This window comes from Panthera pardus, unplaced genomic scaffold (assembly GCF_024362965.1).
Source record: "Panthera pardus isolate Hobbes unplaced genomic scaffold, ASM2436296v1 HiC_scaffold_27, whole genome shotgun sequence".
NCBI classification, from domain to species: Eukaryota; Metazoa; Chordata; class Mammalia; order Carnivora; family Felidae; genus Panthera; species Panthera pardus.
In genome coordinates, this window is record NW_026526843.1 from 24,563,207 (window position 1) to 24,577,842 (window position 14,636).

General features: G+C 33.6%; 1 long non-coding RNA gene across 1 annotated transcript in view; it reads right to left on the bottom strand.

Moving 5' to 3' along the window:
- Nucleotides 1-14,636, bottom strand: part of LOC128773889 (uncharacterized) — a 109,522-nt gene that overhangs the window by 20,695 nt on the left and 74,191 nt on the right. Inside the window, exon 2 of the long non-coding RNA XR_008418370.1 lies at nucleotides 13,972-14,078. This is a non-coding gene — a long non-coding RNA (uncharacterized LOC128773889). The remainder of the gene's footprint in view (nucleotides 1-13,971; nucleotides 14,079-14,636) is intronic.

Below are 14,636 nucleotides of genomic sequence, written 5' to 3' on the forward strand. Positions count from 1 at the left end.
CAATAAACAATAGGGCTCAATACTCAATAGTTATTAAAGTTATCTTCTGTCCACCCATAATTTTCTTTAGATCGTCATCCAAATATTTAAATATTTTAACTTTTTATAACTTTATATTGAACTCCCTGAAATATTTCTATTTTGGTTTATAACAAATCTAAATATTTTACTGGATCAGTAATGCCTTGATAAAATGAATTATCTCAGTCTGCTTTTATTTTTTAATCTCCATTTTTAAAACAATGTTTAATATTAAAATTTTAAACCAGTATGTTTAAATTATTTACAGGTAGTTTCAGTAAAAGAATGAAAACTTTCATTTCTTTTGTTGTCTGCCTTGATTTGAATAATTTGAATGGTTCTGGCTTGTTAGCTAATACTCATCCACTATGTATTCTGCTGATGGCTTTCTTTGAACAGTTCTGTCTCCATCTGTCTCCAAATCTGTCTTGCATTTTTCAAATAAATATTAATAAATTATAGATGTTTTTGTTAAACAGACTGAATCTTAATAATGAAAGGAAATAAGATAGGAGTAAAGGAGAAGTATATAAAATGAATTCATCCCATGCTAATTAATATGACGTCAATGGTTTATCTAATTTTTAGGAAAGCAGCAAGCATACAGTTTATGTAAGGAACATTTTTTTATTGCTTGATCTAGCTATTTTTCAATATTCATGTACAAATAGTGATATCTAATGTATATAGCAGGTTATAAATTCTAATTTAGATCACAACTTCCCATTCTTGGAGCGATAAACTACAATATTTATCATCATGTCATGTACAAGACACATTGGGCCATCTTTTTTTGATTCACTTCCAAATATAGTCTAAACTAAGGCAGAATTGTCACTTTTATTCCTCTTGAAGATATCTGAAAATTTAGAGGTGTGCAAGGGAGGGAATTGATATATTGTGACAGGATGGTTATCTCTGTCTGATTTATTACTCCTTAGTTTGAGATGTCTACATTTTAAACTTCTCATTATTTGTCCTCTCAAATGAAATATATCTTTCAGATCTCCAGAACATATTTAAAATTAAATTTTATTATTTTAACATTTGAAAGTAGAATTTCTACTAGCTCAGATTCATGACTGATTTTGCTGTGTCACCTAAAATTTAATTATAAAGATGACACTTTAATCTAGTGAAACTGTTTTGGTTTATTATAAGTGAGGAACAAAAATGTCAACAGTCATATCAGAGCTCCAGAAATATTTTTGATTTTTTCCAACAGAATTAGTTCTATTAAATTGTAAATGTATGCAACAATAAACAATTGGTATTCGTGTAGCTATAAACATTCATAAGGTCAATGATACCTGACATTGCGGTTCCTTTTAAGGCACTTAATGACTTGTTGGATCATTAAACATCGTTTGCTCCCTGCTTTTCATGGCCCCTAGAGCTAGTCATTAACTCCATAGTAAGGAATGTGAACAATAGAATTATTGCCTAATTGTAGTTACAATCCATTCTCATCTGTTTAACTTGTATCTATATCACTAATACCAGAAAGTTTGTGATTTCTACTACTGTAGTGACTGATAGTTTCACTAAATGATTTTTAAATCATTGTTTTATAAGAGAAAATTGTTACAGATATAAATTGGATACACAGAATTTCATTTTTCAATTTTCTGTAAGATAACCAAAATAGAATAATCCATATAAAAAATGACAATTTAAAACTGACACTTGAACAGTACTGAGAAAAATTAAAGTGGAAATCTGTATTTGAAATAAATTTTGCTTTCTGATTATTAATTAGCTTAGTTTATATATACTCACTTTTTAAACTGAACTATGATTTACATATATCATATTAGTTTCAGGTGAATAACATAGTGAATCAATAATCCCATACATTAGGCAATGCTCACCACAATAAGTATAGTCACCATCTGTCACCATACAATATTATTACAATATTATTGACTATATTCCCTATGCAATACTTTTCATCCCTGTGACTTATTTATTTTATAACTGAGCTTGTACCTCTTAATCTGCTTCACCTATGTTGCCCATTCGCATAGCCCCCCCACCCTTCTGGGAACCACCAGTAATGATTTCACTTACATGTGGACTCCAAAAAACAAAAGAAATAAACAAACAAAAATTACTGATTTTTTCTTCTTACCCAATGAATAAATATGTGATATATGAGTATATATTCTATCATTTTAATGGTGAAATATTTTAATGTGTATTTTTAAAGTAAAAATGTATACTATTTTAATTTAATATATTTTTTAGATGCAGAAGTCCTACACAAAATATTAGCAAACTGAACCCAACAACACATTAAAAAAATCATTCACCATGATTAAGTGGAATTTACTTCAGGGATACAAAGGAGGTTCAATGTTTTCAAATCAATCAACATGATATATCACATTAACAAGAGAAAGGATAGGAGTTCAGGTGGCAGAGCAGCACGGAGAATTTGAACTTGTCTCCTCCCAGAAATGTAGCCAGATCATCACCAAACCAATTTGAACACCTATGATATTGATTTGAGGATTAACACATCAATCTGCATAACATGAGCCACAGTATTCAGCAGGAATTCATTCCAAAAGAGAGTAGGAAGAAATGACAGTCAGGGGCTTAATCAAAACAGATATAAGCAAGATGTCTGAACTAGAATTTAGCATGACGATAACAAGACTACTAGTCAGGGTTGAAAAGAGCATAGAATCCCTTTCTGCAGAGATAAAAGAAATAAAATCTAATCAGGATGAAATTAAGAAAGCTATAACTGAGATGGAATCTTGAATGGATGCCACAGAGGCAAGGATGGATGAAGCAGAGCAGTAAATCAGTGATTTGAAGATAAAATTATGGAGAATAATGAAGCAGAATAAAAGAGGCAAAAGAGCATGATACAAGACTTAGAAACACAGTGACTTATTAAAAATGAATAACATCTAAATCATAGGAGTCCCAGAAGATGGAGAGAGAAAAATGGGCAGAAGGTTTATGGGAGCAAATTATAGTGGAAAAGTTTCCTAACCTGGGGAAGGACACAGACACCAAAATCCAAGAAGCACAGATAAATCCCATTGGATTCAACAAAAGCCGACCATAAAGCAGACATATCATAGTAAAACTCACAAAATACACTGACAAGGTAAGAATTATGAATGCAGCAAGGGGAAAAAGTCCTTAACCTACAAGGGAAGACAGATTGGGTTCACAGCAGACCTATACAAAGAAATGGGGAAGGCCAGAGAGGAGTGGCAGGATACATTCAATGTGCTGAATTGTAAAAGTATGCAGCCAAGAATTCTTTATCCAGCAAGGCTGTAATTCAAAGTAGAAGGAGAGATAAAGAATTTCCCAGACAAACAGAAACTAAAGGAGTTCGTGACCAATAAACCAGCCCTGCAAGAAATTTTAAGGGAAAACCTTTGAGCAGAGAAAAGACAAAACAAAACAAAAAAAAATACCAAAAGCAACAAACACTACAAATCACCAGAAACACCAACTCTACAGGCAAAACAATGGTGCTAAATTCATATTTTGCAGTACTCACTCTAAATGTCAATGGACTAGAAGCTCCAATGAAAAGACACAGGATATCAGAATGGATAAGAAAACAAAACCTCTCTATATTCTACCTATAAGAGACTCATCTAAGACCTAAAGACACCTGCAGATTGAAAGTAAGGGGATAGAAAACCATATATCATGTTAATGGTCATAAAAGAAAGCTGGAGCATCCATACTTATATCAGTGAAACTAGATTTTAAAACAAAGACTGTAACAAGAGATGAAAAAAGGCAGTATATCATAATTAAGGGGTCTATCCACCAAGATATCTACAATGGTAAATATTTCTGTCCCCATAGAGAAGCACCCAAATATATAAATCAATTAATCACAAACATAAAGAAAAGCATTGATAATACCATAATAGTAGGGGAATTCAACACCCCACTTACAACAATGGACAGATCATCTAAGTAGAAAAATAACAAGGCAACGATGGCTTTGAATGACACTGTACTAGATGGACTTAACAGATATATTCAGAACCTTTCATGCTTTAGCAGCATAATACATATTCTCGAGGTACATGGAACATTCTCCAGAATAGATCACTTACTGGGATACAAATCAGCTCTCAACAAGTACAAAAAGATTGACATCATACCTTGCATATTTTCAGAACACAACACAATAGAACTTGAAATCAACCACAAGAAAAAAATTTGGAAAGACCATGAATATTGGAGATTAAAGAACATCCTACTAAAGAATGAATGGGTTAACCAAGAAATGAAAGAGGAAATTAAAAAGTACATGAAAGCCCATGAAAATGAATACAATACTGCCCAAAACCTCTGGGATGTAGCAAAGGAAGGCATAAGAAGGAAGTATCTAGGAATACAGGCCTTCCTAAAGGAGGCCTACCCTTACACATAAAAGACCTGGAAAAAAAACAGCAAATAAAGCCCCAAACCAGCAGAAGAAGTGAAATAATAAAGATTAGACCAGATATCAGTGATACAGAAATCGAAAAAACAGTACAACAAATCAATGAAACCAGTAGCTGGTTCTTAGAATTAACAAAATTGATAAACCCCTAGCCAGTATGATCAAAAGAAAAAAGGTAAGGACCCAAATAAATAAAATAATGAATGAAAGAGAAGCGATCACAACCAACACCACTGAAATACAAACAATAATAAGACAATATTATGAGCAATTACATGCCAACAAATTATGCAATCTGGAAGAAATGACAAAATCCCTAAAAATATATAAACTACCAAAACTGAAACAAAAAGAAATAGAAAATTTGAACAGATACATAACCAATAAATAAACCAAATCAATAATCAAAAATCTCCCAACAAACAAAAGTCCAGGGTCAGATGGCTTTCCAGGGGAATTCTACCAAACATGTAGAGAAGAGTTAACACCCATTCTTTTGAAGCTGTCAAAAATATACAAATGGAAGGAGAACTTCAAAACTCATTCTATGAGGCCAGCATTACCTTGATTCCAAAACCAGACAAAGACCCCACTAAAAAGGAGAACTACAGATCAATTTCCCTGATAAACATGGTGCAAAATCTCAACAGGATACTAGCAAACCAGATCCAACAATACATTAAAAGAACTATTCGCCACAATCAAGTGGGATTTATTTCTGGGATGCAGTGCTGGTTCAATATCAGCAAATCAATCAATGGGATGCATTGCATTAATAAAAGAAAGGATAAGAACCACATGATCCTCTCAATAGATGCAGAGAAAGCATTTGAGAAAATATAGCATCATTTCTTGATAAAAACCCTCAAGAAGTTAAGGATAGAAGGATCATACTTCAAGATTATAAATGCCATATATGAAAGTCCCACCACTAATATCATTGTCAATGGGGAAAATCTGAGAGCTTTTCCACTAAGGTCAGGAACACGACAAGGATGTCCACTCTCACCACTGTTATTCAACACTGTTGGAAGTCCTGGCCTCAGCTCAGAAAACAGAAAATAATATAAGGCATCCAAAACAGCAAGCAAGGAGGAAGTCAAACTTTCACTCTTTGCAGACGACATGATAATATACGTGGAAAATCCAAAAGACTCCAAAAAATTTCTACAACTGATATGTGAATTCAGCAACATTGTAGGATGTAAACTCAATGTTCAGAAATCAGCTGCTTTTCTGTACACCAATAATAAAGTACCAGAAAGAGAAATCAAGGAATTGATCCTATTTACAACTGCACCAAAAAACATAAAATACAGAGGAATAAACCTAACCAAAGAGGTGAAAAATCTTTACACTGAAAACTATAGAAGCTTATGAAAGAAATTAAGAAGACACAAAAAAATGGAAAAACATTCCACGCTCATGGATTGGAAGAACAAATATTGTTAAAATGTCAATACTATCCAAAGCAATCTACACATTCAATGCAATCTGTATCAAAATAACACCAACCTTTTCCACAGATCTAGAAAAAGCTATCCTATAATTTGTATGGAACCAGAGAAAACACCAAATAGCTAAAGTGGTCCTGAAAAAAAAAACCCAAAGCTGGAGGCATCACAATTCCAGACTTCAAGCTGTATTACAAAGTTGTAATCACCAAGACAGTATGGTACTGGCACAAAAACAGACACACAGATCGATGGAACAGAATAGAGAACCCAGGAATGGACCCACAAATGTATGGCCAACTAACCTTTCACAAAGCAAGAAAGAATATCCAATGGGGAAAAAAAGGTCTCTTCAGCAAATGGTGTTGGGAAAACTGGATAGGGACATACAAAAGAATTAAACTGGACCACTTTCTTATACCATACACAAAAATAAACTCAAAATGAATGAAAGACCTAGATGTAAGACAGGAAGCCATCAAAATCCTACAGGAGAAAACAGGCAACAACCTCTTTGACCTTGGCGACAGCAACTTCTTACTTGACATGTTTCCATAGGCAAAGGAAACAAAAGCAAAAATGAACTATTGTGACCTCATCAAGATAAAAAGCTTCTGCACAGGAAGGAAACAACCAGCAAAGCTTAAGGCAACCAACGGAATGGGAGAAGATATTTGCAAATGACATATCAGATAAAGGGTAGTATCTAAAATATATAAAGAACTTATCAAACTCAACACCCAAAAAACAATAAACCAGTGAAGAAATGGGCAAAAGACATGAAGAGACAATTCTCTGAAAAAGACATGCAGATGGCTAACAGACACATGAAAAAATGCTCAACCTCACTCATCATCAGGGAAATGTACATCAAAACCACAATGAAATACTACCTCACATCTGCCAAAATTGCTAAAATGAACAACTCAAGGAACAACAGATGTTGGCAAGGATGCAGAGAAAGAGAAAATTTTTGCACTGGTGGTTGTCATGTAAACTGGTGCAGCCACTCTGGAAAACAGTTGGAGGTTCCTCAAAAATTTAAAAATAGAACTACTCTATGACCCAGCAATTGCACTGGTAGTTATTTATCTAAAGGATACAGGAGTGCTGATTCTAAGGGGCACATGCACCCAATGTTTATAGCAGCAGTATCAACAATAGCCAAAGTATGGAGAGTCCAAATGTCCATCAACTTATGAATGGATAACGAAGATATATGTGTGTGTGTGTATAACACACACACACAATGGAATATTACTTGGTGATCAAAAAGAATGAAATCTTGCCATTTGCAACAATGTGGATGGAACTAGAGTGTATTATGCTAAGTGACATAGGTCAATCAGAGGGGTGCCTGGGTGGCTCAGTCAGCTAAGCATCTGACTTCAGCTCAGGTCATAATCTCATTGCTCATGAGTTCGAGCCCCACATCAGGCTCTTTGCTGTCAGCGCAGAGCCCACTTTGGTTCCTGTCTCCCTCTCTCTCTGCTCCTCCCCAGTTTATGCTTTCTCTCTGTCTCAAAAATAAATACAAAACATCCAAAAAAATTTTTAAAGAAACAAGTCAGTCAGAGAAAGACAAATATCACATAATTTCACTTGTGATTTAAGATACAAAACATGAACATAAGGGAAGGGAAGAAAAAATAAGATAAAACAGAGAGGGAGACAACCTATAAGAGACTCTCACATGCAGAGAACAAACAGGGTTGCTGGTAGGGTGCTGGGTGGGGGGAAGGGCTTAAGGGATGAAGTGCATTAAGGAGGACACTTGATGGGATGAACACTGGGTGTTATATGTAAGTGATGAATCATTAAATTCTATTCCTGAAATTAAAATAATTTTAAATAAATAAAATTTTTTTTAATTTTTTTTAACCTTTATTTATTTTTGAGACAGAGAGAGACAGAGCATGAACGGGGGAGGGTCAGAGAGAGGGAGACACAGAATCCGAAACAGGCTCCAGGCTCTGAGCTGTCAGCACAGAGCTCGACGCGGGGCTCGAACTCACGGACCGCGAGATCATGACCTGAGCCGAAGTCGGACGCTTAACCGACTGAGCCACCCAGGCGCCCCTTAAATAAATAAAATTTAAAAAAAACAAGAGAAAGGATAAAAACCTGATGATCATCTCAAGATACGCAGAAAAGCATTTGACAAAGTACAACACCCATTCATGATAAAAAGTCTCAACAAAGCCTTTGACAAAGTGCAATATCCATTTATGGCAAAATCTCTCAAAGTAGTTTTAGAGGGAACACACCTCAACATAATAAAGGCCATATGTGATAAAACCACAGCTAACATCATACTCAATGGTGAAAAACTGAGAGCTTTTCCTCTAAGGTCAGGAACAAGACAAAAGAGTTCCACTCTCACCAGTTTTATTCCACATAGTCCTAGAAGCAGCAATCAGACAAGGAAAAGAAATAAAAAGCATCCAAATTGGTAAGAAAGAAGTAAAATTTTCACTATCTGCAGTTGACATGATACTATATACATAAAACCCTAAAGACTCCATCAAAAAACTATTAGAACTGATTAATTCAGTAAAGTCACAGGATACAAAACTAATGTACAGAAGTCTGTTGCATTTCTATACATTCATAATGTATTAGCAGAAAGAGAAATTAAGAAAATAATCTCATTTACAATTGTACCAAACAGAATAAAATACCAAGAAATAAACAAGGAAATGAAAGGCCTGTACTCCAAAAACTATAAAATATTGATTAAAAAATAGAAGATGACACAAACAAATGGAACCCATATTCATGGATTGGAAGAATCAATATTGTTTAAATGTCTATGCTACCCAAAACAATCTATAGACTCAGTGCAATCCCTATCAAAATACCAACAGCATTTTTTCACAGAACTAGAACAAATAATCCTAAAACTTGTATGGAACTACAAATGACCCCAAATAGCGAAAGCAATCTTGAAACAGAAGCCAAAACTGGGGGTTATCAAAAACACAGATTTCAAGATATACTTCTGAGCTATAGTAACCAAAACTTTGTATGGTACTGGCACAAAAACAGACACATAGATCAATAGAACAGAATAGATAGTTCAGAAATAAGGCCATGCTTACAGGGCCAATTAATCTATGACAAAGAAGGACAAAGTACACAGTGTAGAAATGACAGTCTCCTCAACAAATCGTACTGGGAAAACTGGATAGCTATATGGAAAAGGATGAAACTGAACCACTTCCTTTCACTATACTCAAAAATAAACTCAAATTAATTAAAGGTCTAAATATGAGATCTGAAACCTTAAAACTCCTAGAAGAAAACATAGGCTGTAATCTCTTTGAAATCAGCCATAAAAGCATTTTTCTAGATATGCCTCCTCAGGTAAGGGAAACAAAAACAAAACTAAACTATTGGGACTACACCAAAATAAAGAGTTTTTGCACAATGAAGTAAACCATCAACAAAACAAAAAGCAACCTACTGAATGAGAGAAGATATTTGCAAATAATATATTGGATAAAAGGTTAATATATGAAATATATAAAGGCCTTATACATATCACTGAAAACATCCCATTAAAAAATGAGCAAAAGACCTTAATAGGAATTTTTTCAAAGAAGACATACAGATGGTCAACAGACACTTGAAAAGATGCTCAACATCACTAATCACCAGGGAAAAGCAACTTAAAACCACAATGAGATACCACTTTACACCTGTTAAAACAGCTGAGGTCAAAAACACAAGAAATAACAAGTGTTGGTAAGGATGCAGAGAAAAAGGAACCCTCATGCACCATTGGTAGGAATGCAAATTGATGCAGCCACCGTGGAAAACAGTATGGAGGTTCCTCAAAAAATTAAAAATAGAATATCCATATGATCCAGTAATTCCACTAATGGGTATTTACCCAAAGGAATTGAAAGAATATATATATATATATGTATGTATATGTATATATATATGTATATGTATATGTACATATACATATATATGTATATGCATATATATGTACATATACACATATATATAGATATATATACATATATACATAGATATAGATATATATTGAAAGAATATATATATGTATATATACATATAGATTGAAAGAATTTATATATATTGAAAGAATATATATATGTATATATACATACACACACAAACACACAGACAATGGAATATTATTCAGCCAAAAAAAGAATGAAATGTTGCCATTTGAGACAACATGGATGGACATAGAGGGTATAATGCTAAGTGAAATAAACAGACACAGATAAATGCCATATCATTTCACTCATATGTGGAATTTAAGAAAGAAAACAAATGAACAAAGAAAAAGGAAACAAAGAAACAAATAAAAAACAGACCCTTAAATACTGGTGGTTGCCAGTGTTGACAGTATAACACTATCAATTATACTTTAATAAAAACTTAAAAATTTAAAAATATTTAATTTAAAAAAAAAACTAATTTGAAGTTCAGATAAATAACCTGGGACATACATGAAAATTAAAAAAAAAACAATGAGTATGCCATTGGGAATAAAGCAAACACAAATCCTCAAATTTGTAGAACTTACATTCTGGAAGTGGGAAACAGATAATTAGAGCATAAATATGCAAAATGTATAGGAATTCAGATGTTGATGTGTGCTATAGAGAATAATAAAGCAAACAGTTGACAGAGTCCACGGTGGAGAATTGAAATGAAAACCAACATAGATAAGGAAAGCTTCAATAAGAAGACACATTTGAACAAACACCTGAAGGAGATGAGGTAGCTACATATACATTTTGCTGTATTGCAGAAAGAGGGAAAGGGAAGGGCAAAGGCCTTGTGACAGGAGTATACCAGGTATGTTCAAGGAGCAAGACATTGGCTGGTATGCCTGAATTAGAGTGAATGAGAGAAAGAATAATAGGAGATGATGTCAGAAAGTTAAAAAGAGTCAGATGGGGCATGGCCTTGTTTTCCATTATTATGGAAACCATTAAAGTGTTCTCAGAACAGAAATGACATGATCAGGCCACTAAGACTATGAATGGGAAACGTAGTAGTAGCAAGGCTAAGATACTATTATAATAATTAAGATGAGGAATAATGAGGGGTTGGATAAGTTTTGGCAAAGTAGATATAGAGAGATGTTGTTCAATTATGATATATTTGGAAGAAAAATTAAGAGGATGTCCAAATATTTGTAAAATATGGGATAAAAAAGGAGACCAGTCAAAGATGACTATAAGGTTTTCTACTTAAGCAATTATAGAAGTGAAGTTATTATTTACTAAGGAGAAGCAGATTTGGGGATGAGGAATATTTAGAGTTGGGTTTTAAATAAATTACATTTGCAATGCCTGATAGATATCAAATTGGATATTTGCCTCCTCAGGGAGGCAGTTGTGTATATGATTTTGGAGATCAAGTTTAGAAATACAGAAAGGACTTATATCCTGAGACTGGATGAGATTACTGAGAGAGTGAGTATAAATGGAAATAGTATAAATAGTATAAATAGAGAAGTGAAATATTCCAAGAACTAAACTCAAAACCACTCCAAAGTTTAGAGGCCAGAGAGTAGAGAAGGAACCAGCAAAGTAAATTAGAAGGAGCAATAGCTAAGGTAGGAAGAAAACCAAAAGAATATTTCCCCAGAAGCCAAGTGCAGAATGTGTTTCAAGGGGAAGGGAATTAATAATAAATTGTGTCAAATAGATATGTCAAGACAGATGAGGACTGAGAATCAAGAAATGGATTCAATACAATGGAGGTTATAGGTGACTTTGGTAAGAGGCATATCAGTGGAATGATAGGGGATTCATTGGAGTGGGATCCAGAATGAAATGAGAGGAATTGAAGACAGTAAGTGACATTCTCTTTTTTTTAAAGAGTTTTGTTGTCAAGAGGAAGAACAAAATGCCGTGGCAGCTGAAGGGTATCAAAGGATGTGGTGCATAAAAAAAAGTTTTAGTTTTTGTTTTTTCCCAAGATAAAAGAATATCTCTGAGTTTGACAGAGATAATACTTTACAAAGGAGAAATTTATAATGTGGGAGCAACTTTGCAAAAATTGCTGAAAACTTGTCTTTGAACTTGCTAGAGGGAACAGGATATAACGAACAAATAGTTTAGTTTTTTTTTTTTTTTCTAGAAACATAATTCATCTATAGAAGGGAAGACATCTGGGTACAGATGCTGGTACAGGCAGATGGGCAGATATGGTGATGGGAGCTTCTGGAAAGTCATTTCTGATTGTTTCTACTTTCTCGGTGAAATTGGAAGAAAGATTGTCACCTGATAATGAGGAAGAAGTGATAGAGACCTGTGAATAGAGGGCAGGTGTGAAATAGTGATTTTGGTGAGTAAGAAGGTGAATGAATGCAACCTGTCCTGACAAATAAAAAAAAATGGAGAATCTTGGCCCACATTTCCATGTCACAATATGACTTTCAATTGCACACTCATGTGTGGGAAGGGGGGGCTGAACAAACATTCACAAGAAGTAACTAAATTTCAAGTGATGGCAATGATGACAAGGCATGCTGCTATTATTGAGCATCTACTATATACAAAACATTTTACATACATAAACTCTAATTCCCACAACAACCCTGCCAAGTTCATAAGTATTAATATCCTACGTTCACAGAAAAAGACCCCAACTTTAGAGAAGGTAATTTAGTTGAGATTCCACAACTAAGAGCATCACATTATCACTTAAACTCTGATCTGTTTCTTTTGAAAGAGTATTTGAAAGTGATCACCCTAGTTCAGTGGCTTTTAGCCTTTTTTTCTGTTCCAAGACATCTGAGAAATAGATAGTCTCATAAGTAACAGTGGAACTGTGTTTCCATCAGTAATAAGGAAGAACTTTGAGCAAGACTGTCCAAGGGAAGCATAGTTTGAAAAAAGAAATGATAATTTTGAAATGGTTAGAGATCTCTCAGTACAAAAGAAATATGTCTCTCACCTTCAGTCTCTTTTGTTCAAACTCATTCTCCTTAACTGGCAAATTTAATGTAAATCTACTTCTCTGAATATATTTTCAACTTGTAAAGCCTTCTCATTTAATTGTGCCACTATTTTTTGTTAGAGTTTTCAAGTACTTATATAACTATGTCATGTTTGATATAAAATATTAAAATAAGCTCAATAATAAATGTAAATCTCCTTGCCTAAGTGAATGCATACCAAAGTATGATGAGAAAGTGCAGAAACTGAACAGTCCTTAATCAGTGACAATTGAGGACTGTGGAAAATGGGACAGATACTTAAAGACTAGGAATGACACTTTACCAAAACTCCAAGAATGTCTCATGACATTGACATTGATTGTCAACAATATTCTGTATTATTAATATAAGGAAGCAAGATCACTTAGAAAAATAAATGGAGACTCTTGAAGCCAACACTATTTACTAAAACTGTCATACTAGATTATTATTTCCTGACTGGTTGCTCAAAGAAACAGAGTACATTTCTTCAAAATAAATTTCATGAGACTCTTCAGGTTATCTTTATGAAAAGATTGAGAAGTATACACTTTATGGTAGTACAAATAGGTGAAAAATAAATGTTTACATAACTGCTACTCAAAGGGTATAGATTGATTTGGGCAACTGGCCAGGGATAGGGGGCTTATGCTTTACCTTATGGAGTAAGGAACATCTATATATGTGATTTGGAATTCTTCCCTGAGGAAACTTTGTCATTTCATCCCTGCTTATTTATTTATTTATTTATTTATTTATTTATTAAATAATTTATTTTATTAGTGCCAACCTGAATTATAAATGGCAGCTCAGAAGTATAGTTGTTTTTAGATGCAGAAGAGGAGTTAGAAGTAAGAATGTTGCTATAGTCAGTTTTTTCCTGCATTGTAAGTAATAAATCATGTTGCTATCACCACAATCCCTACATCATGATGCAAGTTGACTTCTAACTTATATATTTATTTCTACTGTGGAAATATTATTATGCATCTGATAAAGATTATAACCTAACATTCTATTTTATTTTAAATAAACATTTATAAAGCAAAAAGTAAAATACTGCCATCCAATAAGAGAATAAACATTACCAGGGTGCCTGGGTGGCTCAGTCGGTTAAGTGTCCATCTTTGGCTCGGGTCATGATCTCACACTGTGGGTTCGAGCCCTGCATTGGGCTCTGTGCTGACAGCTCTGCCTTTCAAAAATGAATAAACATTAAAAAAAATTTAAAGAAAGAGAATAAACATTACCTAAAAATAGGTACAGAACATTAATCAAAACAATTTGTTAGATCAACACATCTCAATAATTTTAAATACAAGTTATACAGTATATGTTTGCTGATCACAGAAACATTAAATTAGGAATTAATACATGGAAGATATCTGGAAATTTATAAAATATTTATAAATTAAACAACACATTTGAAGTAAACCATAGGTCAAAAAGGAATTCATAAAGGAAATTAGAAAAAGTTTCAAACTAAATTAAAATGAAAATAAAACATCAAAATTTATAGATATGCAGATAATACAATAGAATGCAGATAATACAATACTTAGCAAGAAACTCATAGCTTTATTTTTTTATATATGAAGTTTATTGTCAAATTGGTTTCCATACAACACCCAGTGCTCATCCCAAAAGGTGCCCTCCTCAATACCCATCACCCACCCTCCCCTCCCTCCCACCCCCCATCAACCCTCAGTTAGAAGAAACTCATAGCTTTAAATGCTCATATATTTTTAAAAGT